The sequence below is a fragment of the Sus scrofa genome, chromosome 12 (genome assembly GCF_000003025.6).
Source record: "Sus scrofa isolate TJ Tabasco breed Duroc chromosome 12, Sscrofa11.1, whole genome shotgun sequence".
NCBI lineage: Eukaryota > Metazoa > Chordata > Mammalia > Artiodactyla > Suidae > Sus > Sus scrofa.
Window position 1 is genome coordinate 16,219,444 of NC_010454.4, and position 13,602 is coordinate 16,233,045.

Genomic DNA, 13,602 nt, shown 5'->3' on the forward strand with positions numbered 1-13,602 from the left:
ACAACAGATCACATATCAAATGATTCCACTCATATGAAAATCCCTAATAGGGAAATCTAAACCAGACATAAAGTATAGCAGTAGTTGCTTAGGGAAGGAGTGGAGGGTCATGGGAGTGATAGCTAAAGGGCATGGGGTTTCTTTTTGAGGTGGTAAAAATATTCTAAGACTCAAAAACAAACAAACAAAAACAGAGTTCCCGTCGTGGCTCAGTGGTTAATGCATCCAACTAGGAACCATGAGGCTGTGGGTTCAATCGCTGGCCTCATCATTGGGTGAAGGATCAGGCGATGCCGTAAGCTGTGATGTACGTTGCAGACGTGGCTCGGATCCAGTGTTGCTGTGGCTCTGGCATAGGTGGGCGGCTACAGCTCATCAGTTAGACCCCTAGCCTAGGAACCTCCATATGCCTAGAAAAGACAAAAAAAAAAAAAAAAAAATCTCTAAGACTGTGTTGATGGTTGTGTATATCTGTGAATATTCTAAAAACCAATGAGGAGTTCCCGTCATGGCGCAGTGGTTGGCGAATCAGACTAGGAACCATGAGGTTGCGGGTTCGGTCCCTGCCCTTGCTCAGTGGGTTAACAATCCGGCGTTGCCCTGAGCTGTGGTGTAGGTTGCAGACGCGGCTCAGATCCCGCGTTGCTGTGGCTCTGGCGTCGGCCGGTGGCTACAGCTCCGATTCGACCCCTAGCCTGGAAACCTCCATATGCCGCGGGAGCGGCCCAAAGAAATAGCAAAAAAAAAAAAAAAAAAAGAAAAAAAGATAAAAACCATGAATTGTATGATATATGACTTATATCTCAATAAAGCTGTTTAAAAAAAAAGTTAGTAAGCTTAGAGTCAGAAATAATTTACATTCCTAATGGAGTACATTAAGTATTCCTTGCACTCTATCCTAAAGCACAATTTTTAAATTAATCAACAAAATATACTAGAGCACTTCATTGTGAGATACTTGTGAAACTGCAAAGAAAAAAAAGTAAAACTAGGGACAAGAAATAAAATCAAATCATGTACTCCCAGTGACATAAATCAACAAGGGACTTATTCCTATGATGATATAATAGCACTCCATGATGTTTTAACTGAAGAAAAAGTTTATTTATATAAGAATTCTACAATAACTTAAATTGACTCATTGCACGAATTTTTAAATATTCTGTTTGTGACTTATCTTTAGTGTAAGCATTATGAAGCATTCTTCCTATTTGAACAGTAATAAAATCATATACTGTATTTTAATTATCCACTTTACCCACCAACTAGCTCTCTCTCTCTCTTTTTTGTTTTTTTGTTTTTTTTGGTCTTTTTAGGCTGCACCCATGGCATATGGAAGCTCCCAGGCTAAGGGTCAAATCCGAGCTGTAGCTGACGGCCTACACCACCGCCATAGCAATGCCAGATCCAAGCAGCATCTATGACCTACGCTGCAACTCATGGCAACACTGCATCCTTAACCCAATGAGCAAGGCCAGGGATCGAACCAGAGTCCTCATGGATCCTAGTTGGGTTCATTACCACTGAGCCACAAGGGAACTCCTATCCCTCATTTTCAAAAGGAAATAGTAAGTGTGATGAATACAGACAAGAGAGAACTGAAGAATCTATTTTTTATTAGCAATTACTGGTAATGACATAAACTGTAAAGTGTACATAACAGTGGTGTACACGGTAGTGTTTGAAATAGCAATGCAAGAGGCACAAGGGTCCTTGTGGTTCTCTGGGCATGTGTGTCTAACCAAAAGAAAAAAAGGATTAAGAATCATTTAATCTTCCCTTTCCTCTTCTGAAGCACAGCATCCCAAATTATTATGAAATCATTAATTAACTTCAACTAGCAGCAATAAATGACATACATTCACTGTTATAAAACAGCTTATTGTCTACTAAGGAAGCTAACCAAAGGCTTGTACACAGACAATGTTATCTTTCAAAAATGTCACTATCAGAGTTCCCACTGTGGCGCAATAGGATAAGCAGCAGCATCTTGGGAAGAGCTGGGATGCAGGTTCAATCCCCAGCCCGGCACAGTGGGTTAAGGATATGGCACTGCCACAGCTGCAGCTTAGGCCACAACTGTAGCTTGGATCTGATCCCTGGCCCAGGAACTCCATATGCCTCGGGATGGCCACGAAAAGAAGGGGGAAAAAAAGTCACTATCATTAAAAAACAAACAAAAAAGGCAGAAAAAACTTAGTTAAAGGAGGATAAAAAAAGTATGACTAAATTCAATGTATGATCTTTGATTTATCCCTGAATAGCGAAACTAAGTAAAACCAAGCAAAACCAAATAAAAGACATTACTGACACAAAGGCAGAAACTGAATATGGACTACATGTTAGATAATTAAGTTCCGGTATATTATTACCAGCCCCTCAGATGTAAATTTTCACATTTACTGCATCTTTATACTAACAACCTTTATAAATTTTGAACGATTTCATATTCAGCTTTAGAGAAGTCCTACACATTTCAGGGGTTAAGAAGCAGTCAGTTCCAAGGGAAATTTAATGGTCATCTCTGCCAATGCCTTACAACATTCATCTGTTCCAAACATTTATACATTAGTTTTCCTGCCCAGGATTTCCACACAAAGTTGGAGTTTCCATTTCTCGTGGCTTTTAACAGCCACAATCCAAAGTCAAGTGGCTCACTTCTGTCCTAAATTCTGAACTGGTGGGCAGTTTTACCAGTCCACTAGTTCACAGAAAAGTTTGCCCTTCCCAATTCCCATATTTATACAATTTCAGTTCAAGACTTTGGCCTCAATTACTATCCCCAGGAGGAAACTAAACTCAAAGGCATAAAAACTTATGGGTTTGTTAAGTTACAAAGGTTAACTCCCATTCACTACGTGACATCTTCCTATATTTGAAGTCAGAATAACCACGATTCTATTTTTTCTATTGTTCTGATACTGCTGACATTCAGGAACTACATTATTTTCATGCATTTTATTTAGCCAGTCTCTTTACTGAACTGTTACTTTCTCTTTTTATTTTTTTCTTTTTAGGGCTGCACCTGTGGCATATGGAAGTTCACAGGCTAGGGGTCAAACTGGAGCTGTAGCCTCCAGCCTACACCATAGCCACAGAGGAGCCACACCGCACCTGTGACCTACACCATAGCTTGCAGCAATGCTGTATCCTTAACCCATTGAGCAAGGCCAGGGATTGAACCCACATCCTCATGGGTACTAGTTGGGTTCTTAACCTGCTGAGTCATGATGGGAACTCCCTGAACTGTTACTCTTTCTTTCTCTCTCTCTCTTTTTTTTTTCTTTGTCCTTTGAGGGCCGCACCCGTAGCATATGGAGGTTTCCAGGCTGGGGGGGAGGGCCCTAATCGAAGCTGTTGCTGCCGGCCTACACCAGAGTCACAAACAATGCCGGATCCTTAACCCCCCTGAGTGAGGCCAGGGATTGAACCTGCAACCTCATGGTTCCTAGTCGGATTTGTTTCCGCTGTGCCAAGACGGGAACTCCACGAACTATTATTCTTTCTAATCATCTCTCAGTTTGTTCCTTTTTGACTTCATTGTGTAGATATAAATCATAGAATTTGTAAATAATAAATGTATATATTCCTTTCAACAACTTGTATCTCTTATTTGTTTCACTTTTTACTGCTTTGAATAAAACAACATAAATAATGACCATAAAGAACACTTTTTCTTTTTTGTGTGTTTTTGGCCTCACCAGAGGCACAAAGAAGTTCCTGGGTCAGGGATCAAACCTGTGCCACAGCAATGACTGAAGGCACATCAGTCTCAATGTCAGATCCTTTTACCACTACGCCACCAGGGAACACCAAAGAACACTGTTTTGTTCTTTTTCAAGGTAATTCTTCTACTGTTTTACAATTAAAACCTGTATTAAGACTGCAAAGAGCCAAAACAATCTTCTAAAAGAATAAAATTGGGTTTCTCAATTCCTGATTTTAAAACTTGAGCTGCAGTAATCAAAGCAGTATAACTGGGAGTTCCTGTTGTGGCACAGATGAAACGAATCTGACTAGTATCCGTGAGGATGCGGGTTTGATCCCTGGCCTCGATCATTTGGGTTAAGGATCTGGCATTGCTGTGAACTGTTGTGTAGGTTGCAGAAAAGGCTCAGATTCCATGTTGCTGTGGCTGTGGCATACACCAGCAGCTGTAGCTCTGATTCAACCCCTGGCCTGGGAACCTCCATGTGCCATTGGCACGGCCCTAAAAACAAACAAAAAAAAAGTTTTTTATTTAAAAAAAAAAACAAAAACAAAAACCGTCATAAAGATAGACACATAGACAAATGGAATAGAATATAAAGTCCAGAAATAAACCCTCACATACATGGCGAAAAAGTATTTTCTTTCCTTTGTTGATTTTCAGAGTGCCAAGACCACTCGACGGAGAAAGAACAGTCTTTTCAACAACTTTTGGAAAAACTGGATATCCACAAGCCAGAAAGAAGCTGGACCATTACCTTACAAAAATTCATTCAAAATGGGATGACACCAAAAGCACAGGCAACCAAACCAAACCAAACAAAAAAACAGATAAAGTGGACTACATCAAAATTTAAAACCTCAGAGTTCCCATTGTGGCTCAGTGGTTAACGAATCTGATTAAGAACCATGAGGTTGCGGGTTCCATCCCTGGCCTTGCTCAGTGGGTTAAGGATCCGGTGTTGCCGTGAGCTGTGGTGTAGGTCACAGACGCAGCTTGGACCCCATGTTACTTTGGCTGTGGCGTAGGCCAGCAGCTACAGCTCCGATTTGACCCCTAGCCTGGGAACTTTCATGTGCCGCGGGAGCGGCCCAAGAAATGGCAAAAAGACAAAAAAAAAAAAAAAAATTAAAACCTCTGTGTAAAGGACATAGCCAATAGAGTAAAAAAGGCACTCCACAAAATGGGAGAAAATATTTGCAAATGTGTCTTATGATAAGGGGTTATACTTGGAATATACAATGAATTCCTAAAAATTAACAAAAGCTAAATAAACAACCTGATTAAAAATTGGGCCAAGGGAGTTTTCCTGGTGGCTCAGCAGGTTAAGGATCTAGCACTGTCATTTCCACATGCCTCTTGTGCAAACCCCGCCCCCCGAAAAAGAAGATGGTAAATTTGATGTGATGTATATTTTACCACAATTAAAACTTTTTTCAAAAACTACACTGTTGGGAGTTCCCATTGTGGCACAGTGAAAACAAATCCGACCCACTATCCATGAGGAGGCGGGTTCAATCCCTGGTCTTGCACAGTGGGTCAGGGATCTGGAACTGCCATGAGCTGTGATGTAGGTCACAAGACGTGGCTTGGATCCCACGGTGCTGTGGCTGTGGCCAGCAGCTGTAGCTCTGATTAGATCCCTAGCCTGGGAACTTCCATATGACACAGGTGAGGCCCTAAAAACAGGAAAAAAACCCAAAAAACCCATTTTTACTTTTTATATTTTTAAGATTTTTATTTTTTCTACTACAGTTGATTTACAATGTTCTGTCAATTTCTTCTGTATAGCAATAGTGACCCAGTCATACATATGTATGTATATATATATATACATATATTCTTTTTCTTACATTATCTTCCATCATGCTACATCACAAGTAACTAGATACAGTTCCCTGTGCTATACAGCAGATTGTTATTTTTAAATTACAAAGTTGAGAGAGCTATTGCTGTCTAATCAAATGCTTTTCTTTCTTTTTTTTTTCTTTTTTTTTTTTTTTTGTCTTTTTGGGCGGAACCCGTGGCATATGGAGCTTCCCAGGCTAGGGGTCTAATCGGAGCTACAGCTGCCAGCCTATGCCACAGCCACAGCAACATGAAATCCAAGCCGTGTCTGCAACCTGCACCAAAGCTCACGGCAACACCGGATCCTTAACCCACTGAGAGGCCAGCGATCGAACCCAAGCCTCCACAGCTACCCAAACCAGAGCAGTAGGATTCTTAAACCACTGTGCCACAGCAGGAACTCCAATTAAATGCTTTTTTTTTTTTTTTTTTTAAGTTGGAGGGTTTTTTGGTCTTTTTTTTGGGCTGTACCCAAGGCATATGGAAGTTCCCAAACTAGGGGAAAAACTGGAGCTGCAGCTGTTGGCTCATGCCACAGCCACTGCAACGCCAGATCTGAGCCGAATCTGCGACCTAAACCACAGCTCACAGCAAATGCCAGATCCTTAACCCACTGAGCAAGGTCATGGATCGAACCCACCTCCTCAGAGATTCTAGTTGGGTTCGTTACTGCTGAGCCACAACAGGAACTCCCTAAAAGTTTTTATTTATTTGCAATTGTAGTAACAGCCCACATTTACACAACACTTCTATGGCCTGGGCATTCTGCACTTCTATGGCCTGCACATTTGATTCTCACAATTGATAAAAACAGACCCACACAAGTAGGCCCAATGGATTTTTGACAAAAGTGCAAAAGCAATTCAATGGTCTTTTCAACAAACGGTGCAGCAATTACATATCCACAGGCAAAATATGAAACTCGACTTAAGCTTTATACCTTAGTTTTACAAAGTAACTCAAACCAGATCAAGAACTTAAATGTAAAACACAAAACAAAAACACTTTAAGAAAAAAAAGAAGGGAGAAAAACTTCAGAACCCAGGACTAGATGAAGAGCTCTTAAATATGATATCCAAAGCTTGATCCATAAAAGGAAAAACTAATAAGTGGAACTTCATCAAAATTAAAAACTTACTCTACAAAAGACTCTATAGGAGTTCCCGTCGTGGCGCAGTGGTTAACGAATCTGACTAGGAACCATGAGGTTGCAGGTTCGGTCCCTGCCCTTGCTTAGTGCGTTAACGATCCAGCATTGCCGTGAGCTGTGGTGTATGCTGCAGACTCGGCTCGGATCCCGCGTTGCTGTAGCTCTGGCATAGGCTGGCGGCTACAGCTCCGATTCGACCCCTAGCCTGGGAACCTCCATATGCCGAGGGAGCGGCCCAAGAAAGAGCAAAAAGACAAAACAAAAAACAAAAAAAAAACCCTATAAATAGGATGAAGAGACAAATCAGGGACTAGAAGAAAATATTTGCAAACCACATATCTGACAAAGGACTTGAAACTAGACTATCCAAAGAACTCAAAACTCAACAGGCTCTTTTTTTAATCCAATTAGAAACTGGCAAAAGAGGTGAACTGACATTTCTCTGAAGAGAGTATAAAAATGGCTAATAAGCGTAAGAAAAGATGTTCAACATCATTAGCCATTAGGGCAATACAGATTCAAACCAAAGTAAGATTTCATTACACATCTATCAGAATGTTTTAAAAAAAAGTGTCCCCGTCGTGCCTCAGCAGAAATGAATCTGACTAGTATCCATGAGGACGCAGGTTCGATTCCTGACCTCACAGAGTGATCCGGCATTGCAGTGGCTGTGGTGTAGCCAGCAGCTGTAGATCCAATTCAACCCCTAGCCTGGGAACCTCTATATGCCATGGGTGTAGGCCTAAAAAAGACAAAAAAAAAAAAAAAAAAAGTTAAAAAAAATTAGTGACAAGACTAAGTGCTGACAAGTTACATTAAAAAAATGGAATCGTTCATACACTGCTGGTGAGAACATTAAAAACATACTGCCAAATAGGAAAATAGTTTGACAGTTTTCTTTTATCATATGACCCAGCAATTATACTATTGCACATTTGTTCCAGAAAAATAATATTCATGCAAAAAACTGCACCCAAATGTTCACAGTTGCTTTATTCATGATAACCAAAAGCTGCAAACAAACCAATTAGCCTTCAAATTGTGGTGTATCCATACCATGGAATATTACTCAGCAATAGAGAGGGATGAACTACTTACATATGTTTTGACTTGGAAAGACTTTAAGGAAATTATGCCAAGTGAAAAAAGCTAATCCCGGAGTTCCTGTCGTGGCTCAGAAGTTAACAAACCCAACCAGTATCCATGAGGATGCGGGTTCAATCCCTGGCCTCGCTCAGTGGGTCAAGGATCTGGAGTTGCCATGAGCTGTGGTGTAGGTTGAAGGCACAGCTCAGATCCTGTGTTGCTGTGGCTACAGCGTAGGCCGACAGCTACAGCTTGGATTCAACCCCTAGCCGGGGAACCTCCATATGCCATGGGTACAGCCCTAAAAAGACAAAAAAGAAGACGAAGAAAAGAAAAGAAAAAAGCTAATCTCAAAAGATTATATACTGTATGTTTTTTCTTTTTTGTTGTTATTTTGTTTTGTTTTGTTTTTTTGCTTTTTAGAGCCGCACTTACGGCATATGGAAGTTCCCTGACTAGTGGTGGAATTGGAGCTGCAGCTGCCAGTCTATGCCATAGCCTCAGCAACATAGGATCTGAGCTTCATCTGTGACCTACACCACAGCTCGTGCCAATGCTGGATCCTAACCCACCGAGCAAGGCCAGGGATCAAACCTGTATCCTCGTGGATACTAGTTGGGTTCATTACCTCTGAGCCACAATGGGAACTCCTACTGTATGATTTTTTATATATGTAAAATACACATGTTTCTTGAAATGATGACGTTATAGAGGTTAAAAACAGATTTGCAGTTGTTAGGTGTTAGGGTTTTTGGGGGGGTGGCTACAAAGGAGCAGCAGGAGTCTTGCAATGGAGCTGTTCTGCATCTTGACTGTGGTGGTGGATACAAGAAGCTACGCAAGCAATAAAATTGCATTGAAATACGTACACACACAAATGATGCATGTGTAACATGAAATCTGAATGAGTTCTGTGGATTTCAATGTCAATTTCCTGGTTTTAATACTGTACAATAATTATATGAGGTGCTCACACTGGGAGAAAAGGGGTGCCTGAAACCCCTCTGTACGTTTTTTTTTGCAACTTCCTTTGAATCTATAGTTATTTCTAAATCTTTTATGTTATTTAGTTTTTTATTATTTATATGTACTATATACCTATTTGCTGTAGTTAATAATAATAATGGTAAATAATCCTTAGGTAGTGCTAGTTAACATGGGCCAGATATTCTATATTAGCACATTTAATCCTCCTTACAACTTGTTATGGACTTAAGTTGAGCTGTATCTTCCTCAAATTTATATGTTGAAGCCCTAATCCCCAAGACCTCAGAAAGTATCTGGATACAGGGCCTTTGAAGAAGTAATTAAGTTAAAATGGGTCATTAGTGCGGACCCTAATCCAATATGACTGATGTCTTTATACAGTGGAAATTGGGACACAGAAACACCACACACACATGCATAGAGAAAAGACCATACAAGGACATAACCAGAAGGTGGCTCTTCTGCAAGTTAAGGAGAGAAAGCCTTAAAAGAAACCTAACGACATCCTGATCTTGAACTTCTAGCTTCCAGAAATGTAAGAAATGTAAGAAAATAAATTTCTGTTGTTTAAGCCACTGAATCTGTGTTATGCTAGCCCTAGCAAACTAATGACATATGGAGGTTCCCAGGCTAGGGGTTGAACCAGAGCTGTAGCTGTAGCTGTAGCTGCCGGCCTACACCATAGCCACAGAAACGCAGGATCCGAGAGGGGTCTGTGACCTACACCACAGCTCACAGCAACACCAAATCCTCAATCCACTGAGCAAGGCCGGGATCAAACCTGCATCCTTATGGATGCTAGTCAGACTCGTTAACTGCTGAGCCACGTCGGGAACTCCAGGCTAATTTTAAACGAATGACTTTGTGTTTTGGCAAGCAAGTAAAATATTACAGTACACTGTCAAGAAAATCCTCAGCTAGGAGTTCCCGTCGTGGCTCAGTGGTTAACGAATCCCATTAGGAACCATGAGGTTGCAGGTTCAATCCCTGGCCTCGTTCAGTGGGTTAAGGATCTGCATTGCCGTGAGCTGTGGCGTAGGTTGCAGATGCAGCTCGGATCTGGCATTGCTGTGGCTGTGGCCTAGGCCGGCAGCAACAGCTCTGATTCGACCCCTAGCCTGGGAACCTCCACATGCCAGGGGTGCAGCCCTAGAAAAGACAGAAAGCCAAAAAAAAAAAAAAAAAAAAAAGACAAGAAAAAAGAAAATCCTCAGCTAATATCAATGATTTTTAGTAGTATGTCAACCATGCAAAATCCTAACCATGTAATATAGTAACATTTATTTCCAGGCAAACAAGCCCAATAATAAGAACAACAAGAAATCCTTTAACTGTCTTTTTTCCTGAACAACCTGCCTATGAAAACATATATACTCACTCAAGATCAGGCACATATAACCATAAAGACAGATAATAACATGCTGGCAAGGATATGGAGAAAGTTTAAACCTCATACACTGTTGGTGGAGAGGTAAGATGGTGCCGCCATTTTGGAAAAGTCTGGCAGTTCCTCAAATGGTTAAACTAATGACTGAAAAACAGAGAGATCCTTATAATAGGATCCTGTTATAATAGGTCCAGCCTTTAACGGACTCTCTCTTAACCATAAGACTCAACAACTCCACTCCTAGGAATAATATACCCAAGAGAAATAAAAACATAGGTGCATACAAAAATATGTAAAGGAATGTTAACGGCACATTATTTGTAATACTTCAAAATGGAAATCACCCCAATGCCTATCAACTCAAAGAATGAATAAACAAAATGCAGCATATCCATACAATGGAATATTATTTGCCAATAAAAATAAAGTTCTGGTACATGAATGAACCTTAAAAAATGATGCTAAGTGAAAGAAGCCCGTCATAGAGGACCACATATTCTGTGATTCCATTTATAGGAAAAGTTCAGAATAGGCAAAATCAATAGAGACAAAAAGTAGACAAATAGGTGCCTAGAACTGAAAGAGATAGGGGTTTTTAGGGTGACAGCTAAGGGGTAAGGGTTTGTTTTTTTGATGTGATGAAAATGTACCAAATTGACTGTGGTAATGGTTTCACAATTCTATAGATATACTTGGAGCCAATGAATTGTATAACATATGAGTTATACACACATAGCCATACACATATGTATGTGTGTGTGTATACATATATATGTGTGTGTGTGTGTGTGTGTAAAAATACATATATTTTTTTGGCTGCCGCAGAGCACATGGAGTTCCCAGTCCAGAGATCAGATCCAAGCCACAGCTGTGACCTATACCACAGCTGCCACAACACCACAACCTCAAACCACTGTGCTAGGCCAGGGATCAAACCAGCATTCCAGCACTCCAGAGATGACGACAATCCTGTTGTGTGCCACAGTGGAAATTCCTAAATTGTATGCGTTAACTGAGTAAACTCTATGTTTTGTGAATTATGTATCAATAAAACTGTCTAAAAAAAAAAAAAAAACACACAACAATCCAGTGCAATTTTGCTTAATACGAGAAGTACTTAGGGAGTTCCTGTCATGGTGCAGCAGAAACGAATCCGACTAGTATCCGTGAGGATGCAGGTTCAATCCCTGGCCTCACTCACTGGATCAGGGATGGGGCACTGCCATGAGCTGTGGTGTAGATCACAGATGCGGCTCAGATCCCGAGTTGCTGTGGCTGTGGTGTAGGCCAGCAGCTGTAGCTCTGATATGATCCCTAGCCTGGGAACTTCCATATGCCACAAGTGAGGCCCTTAAAAAAAAAAAAAAAAAAAAAAAAGGAAAATAAGTACTTAAAATCATGGGCCTGGACTGCTATTTTGGTGGATACAGAAAAGCGTCAAACATAATCCAGCCCTCCAGAGCTTCTTGATCATCTATGGAAAAGATTAGGTTACTGTTTTCACCCTCTTATTTTCTTTTTTTTTTTTTCTTTTTTTTTAGGGCCACACCTGGGGCATATGAAAGTTTCCAGGCTAGGGGTTGAGTCAGAGGTGCAGCTGTCACAGCTCATGGCAATGATGGATCCTTAACTCACTCACTGAGTAGAGCCAGGGATTAAACCCAGGTTCTCATGGATACTAGTTGGGTTCGTTACCACTAAGCCACAACGGGAACTCCTATATATCTTATTATAAAGCTTACAATTTAGCCTTTAACCTTACTCTTTATGCTAAAAAAAATTTTTTTTTTTATTGATTTAAAACTATAAATCAGGAGTTCCCGTCGTGGCGCAGTGGTTAACGAATCCGACTAGGAACCATGAGGTTGCGGGTTCGGTCCCTGCCCTTGCTCAGTGGGATAACGATCCGGCGTTGCCGTGAGCTGTGGTGTAGGTCGCAGACGTGGCTCGGATCCCGCGTTGCTGTGGCTCTGGCGTAGGCCGGTGGCTACAGCTCCGATTCAACCCCTAGCCTGGGAATCTCCATATGCCGCGGGAGCGGCCCAAGAAATAGCAACAACAACAACAACAAAAAAAAAAAAAAAAAAAAACTATAAATCAATATTTACAGACTGAAAAGGGAAGAAGCTCTGTACAAAATCCCGGGGCATTAGCGTTCCCGTCGTAGCACAGTGGTTAACGAATCCGATTAGGAACCACGAGGTTGCAGGTTCGACCCCTGGCCTTGCTCAGTGGGTTAAGGATCTGGCGTTGCCGTGAGCTGTGGTGTGGGTCAAAGACTCAGCTCGGATTCCGAGTTGCTGTGGCTCTGGTGTAGGCTGGCGGCTACAGCTCCAATTGGACCCCTAGCCTGGGAACCTCCACATGCCGTGGGAGTGGCCCAAGAAAATGGCAAAAAGATTAAAAAAAAAAAAAAAAATCCTGGGGCATAGTCATAGTAAAGTTAACACAAAAGAAATGGTCATAAGAACAAAATAAAAAGATCAACATAATCCATAATGAAAATATCCAAGAGGTACATAACCTTACTGTGGGTATGATCCTCAGCCTAGCACACCAGGTAAAGGATTCAGAATTGCTGCAGCGTCCGTGTGGGTCAAAGCTGTGGCTCAGATTCAATCCCTGGCCAGGGAACTTCCCTATGCTGCAGGTGGGGCAATAAAATTTAAAAAAACAAACAAAAAAAGCAAGTTTGATAACCGATAAGTTTAAGGTTCCTGGCATTTGCTGTTTTGAAGAGATCATTAATCTATAAGAAACAAACCCATTGCCATCAACTACAGGAAACTGTATTACAAAACTCCTATTGCAGAGCTCAATATATTGGTTAGTCTAAATTCCAGTTCTGCCATTTATCATATTAACCTGTCAAGGATGGTAATACATTTGGTACAACTCATGTGAAGACACTGAAGCTAGGCTCCTGTTACTCATGCCCCTAAAGCACATTATTTCCCAAGGCACATGGCTCATGGTTCACAGTTAAACTAACACTGAAATTTAAATAAACTGTGACTTCGATTAAAGTGTATTACAACAAACCACTTTAAAACCAGTGTCTTGACATTATCAGCTGTGAGGAGTATCATAAATTATATCACTAAACAGTTTGTTTTTCCTTCTGAGTGATTTACTTTTGAAAAAAAATAAAAAATAGATTCCAACTTAGCACTATAAAATTAATCTCACTTACTTGCATTTCCTGAATGGGAAAGAATGGGATGGCCCGGGGTGTGACCAAGAGAAAAAAGACTGAGAACAGCTGGTACCGACACTTTAAAGTCAGATTGGTGTAGGACTCAATCACTGAACCACTGTATGAAACTACGCAAATCACTTAAGCTCTATGAGCTCTGGTCTTCTCATCTGTGATAAAAAAAGGAAAAACCACCCACCTTAGGGATATTGCAAGGATTACATAAAACAATATTATAT

The 13,602-nt window shown here is 40.9% G+C and overlaps 1 protein-coding gene across 9 annotated transcripts in view; it reads right to left on the reverse strand.

Moving 5' to 3' along the window:
• TLK2 (tousled like kinase 2) overlaps positions 1-13,602 on the reverse strand; it is a 127,394-nt gene that overhangs the window by 90,195 nt on the left and 23,597 nt on the right. The window lies entirely within an intron of this gene.